Source organism: Asparagus officinalis, chromosome 10, assembly GCF_001876935.1.
Source record: "Asparagus officinalis chromosome 10, Aspof.V1, whole genome shotgun sequence".
Taxonomy (NCBI): Eukaryota; Viridiplantae; Streptophyta; class Magnoliopsida; order Asparagales; family Asparagaceae; genus Asparagus; species Asparagus officinalis.
The window spans coordinates 3,553,338-3,556,824 of NC_033803.1; the positions used below are offsets into that span (position 1 = coordinate 3,553,338).

The window sequence follows — 3,487 nt, forward strand, 5'->3', positions numbered from 1 at the left end:
GTGGCGCCGCCGCCGCCGCCGCCGCCTGGAGATCTCTCTGCCTATTTTGGAGTTGGTGGGCTTTTGGGGGCGGTTCGCTTGTCAAGAAACCGAGAGGTGCGGGTTCTTTGCTTGTCGGGTGCAAAGCTGTCTCGTGCCCGTTTTTGGAAACCGGACCCGACCCGCTTTCAGAAAGGTCGTACCAACCTTCAGTATTCTCGTTATAACCTTTAGCACGAGCATCCACATTATGCTAAATTTGTCGGCTCTGTTTGGCAAAACTAGCTGAAAGCTACGAGATTATAGCTGAAAGCTGTTAAGCTAGCTGAAAGCTGTGAAATTGTAGCTGAAAGCTGTTAGCTGTGTAGCTAGCTGATTGACTAGAGCTGTTTGGCAAAAGTAACTGTACAACTAGCTTAAATTTGTTAAATGACTAAAAAAGACATGCAATATTATTGATATAAAATTAGAATTATTAGGGGCAAAAACGAAAGAAAAAAATTGGCAGCTCATTCCCAAAGACAAACGCTACTTGAGATAGCTTTCCAAAAGCTACTTGCAAAAGACACAATCTTCAAAATAATCTCCTCTTATTTTTGGTCACCAAACAGCTCTATTAGCTTATTGACCAAGTCAATAAGACACAAGCTCTAAGATAAGACACTTTTTTTTGTTGCCAAACAGTGCCCATGGAAACTAGACTTGATGACTGACGCAGAGCATCATATCGGAAATTATTTGGACTTTTCTGAATAAAGTTATGACCCGACCGGTCAAAACTATGCACACGCAATCCAGAGAATTCAAAATTGCAATTCGGTCTCGATGATAGTTACTAAATCACACTCACAAGCTCGAATGTATAGAACTATAACCAATATTGCACCGAAAATAGAATCTCAACTGACTACAAGCTAAAAGGACTAATTTTAAAACACATAAAAAACTTCAGGGGGGTTAGTTTCAAAATACAGAGATTTGGGGGACTAATCTCAAAGCACGGAAGATTTGCGGGCAAATCTCCGTACAACTAATCTATTATGCCCTATAGTTCTTTAGCAATATTCTAACTCTTATCGGGTATGGATTTGGTCCGGATTTTTACCTGTCTTAACGGGTTCTTAAACGGATCCGGATTGTAACCCAAAACCAAAATCTCGGCCGATTTATATCCCTATTCAGTAGATCCCCTCACATCTACGAGACGCAAGAATTTTATTTCCCAAATTATTTTTTGAAAATCTCGGCATTTTTGCGGAAAGATCTGGGCCTTTTCAATTTCGTACTGTTTTCAGGTACGTCTATTAACCTTGACGATTTTTTTTTTTCAATCTTTTGATTACTAATCTCAGTTTCTAGGGTTTTGTTTTAAGTAGTAGATGTTGATTTTAAACTTATTCAAATGGTTATTGAGGGGAAATGGATTATAGTGAGTAAAATATCCCGAGATCGTTCGACTTCGTTGACAAAAAATTAATAAATTACTTTGGGTTCCAAGGTAACTTGGATTATAATGAGTAATGTTACTTAGAACGCAAGTTGATTTATTAAATTGTTGTGGAAAACCAAAATCCTCAGAATCATGTATTGTTAGTATGCGGAAGCTAGGGTATGAATGGCTGTAATCTTGACAAGTTTAAGATTGATTGCTGCAGTAATAGCTCGAATTTGAGCGTACCATTTTAAATGGCAATATAAAGCTATTATAACTTTTGAATTCAATGGAGGCTGGCCCTTCGAGCTGGATGGAGATAATGGGTTCGAATATCTAGTTCAGAAAGTTAGCGTAGAAGTTTATCGTTGTATTAAAGTAATTCTGTGATAGTTGGATTGTCGAATATCTTAGGATCGTGGTCTTTCTAGTTTCTATTAAGTGCACTGAACGTGATCTCAAGTTAGTAGAGTTGGATTTTGTCATGAATTGTAATCTGGTATTTCAATGATTATGACACAATCGCTTTTAAGTGTTACACATCAAGAAGGAAATGACTTAAAAAAAATAATAATTCAGACATCGTCAAGGAATAACGCTAGGAGATGTTGGATGATCATTGTAGGATTTGATGATTACTGATAAGCTAATATAATCACTGATGCATGTTATCCTCTTGATGCCCTTCCTATAACGTGTGATGAATCTAGAAAATGATGTTCTGTATATCCAAGGTTATCGATAGTGGATAACATTGCGTAGCGGTGAGGCATCGCTAAAGCTATTTAGGTCTATTACGGTAAAATAGCGGTAAAAAACGCAAAGTCAATTAGCGGTCTGATTTAGATATGTATAAATATTCAAAAAATAAGAAAATTTAAAGAAAAATCTAGAAAATCTAAAAATGTATATTTGATGATTTAAAGAGATTTAAAATATGAAATAGACATGTAATCGTCACATAATACTGAACACTACTGGAGGAGAAGTCAAAGAGCCATGGTCTTTGAGAAGATGAGCTGAACAATGAGAGGACTGCAGTAGGAGGAGCTCATGGCGAGAGGAGGTGAGAGGAAGTGTTGAGGGAGATGCCGGAGGCTGTGAAATACGCCAAAAATCGTGGGAGGCGGTGGGATGCAGTGGTTATGGATCATGTTTAATTTTAAAAAAATAAATCTCAAAACGCTTTTAGATAGCGATCAAAAAGCGGATTTTGCCCGCAATCGCCCGCTATTCACTGCTATGGCGCTCTATTGGCGACTTTTGCGAGCGCAAAGCACATATTCTGCAATATGTCACCGCTATTGGGCGATAGCGTGACGGGAAGGAATCGCTAACGCTATTAGCGCTGCTATTGCGATGTTATTTACCACTATTTGTAACAGTGTGTATATCTACAATCGCATGCAAGTTTAGATATGATTCTGTGAGCAATGTTTTTGTCATAAATCACGCAAGGACAAGTTTTAGAATAATGTGGTATTATGCTAAGGAATAATGAATTAATTACTAGGACGACATATTTTTATGGACATCCATACATTACTGAAGTCAAATGGGTTTAAGTTGCTGTGTATTCCGGTTGCCAAATCATCATGTTTAGGTCATATTTTATGCTACGGTTAACCACTACATTTATAATATATCTAGGGTTTTTACATGAAAATGACCTTAACTTTTGTCCAAACTGATACTTACCACCTCTAATTTTTATTTTTGATCAAAGCCACCTATATTTGCTTACACGTTTGCATTGTCACACCTTGAACAATATTTAGCTCAAAAAATTCAAAAAAACTCATTTTACCTTGATCTCTCCACCTCCTCCCCTTTCCATCTCCTCTCCCCGTCCCCGTCCTTCTCCACCTCCTCCCTTCCCTCCCATCTGCCCCTCCCCGTCCTCCTCCACCTTCTTTGTCGTCTTCTCTACCTCTAGGATTTCTCCATACCCCAACTCATTCTCTCCTCTCCTCCCCCTCCACCCGTGGCGCTCTTCGCCTCTTCCTTTCCCTCTCCGCTCCCCCTCCACCTCCTCCTCCACCATCTTATCGACCTCTTGGGTTTTCCAAATGGTAA

General features: G+C 38.9%; 1 protein-coding gene across 7 annotated transcripts in view; it reads left to right on the plus strand.

Annotated features, from left to right (window-relative positions):
- Nucleotides 1,175-3,487, plus strand: part of LOC109826303 (probable RNA-binding protein 18) — an 11,068-nt gene continuing 8,755 nt past the window's right edge. For all 7 annotated transcript variants that reach the window (XR_002243269.1, XR_002243268.1, XR_002243270.1 and 4 more), the window contains exon 1: nucleotides 1,175-1,274. The gene's annotated coding sequence lies outside the window, so the exon portion shown is untranslated. The remainder of the gene's footprint in view (nucleotides 1,275-3,487) is intronic.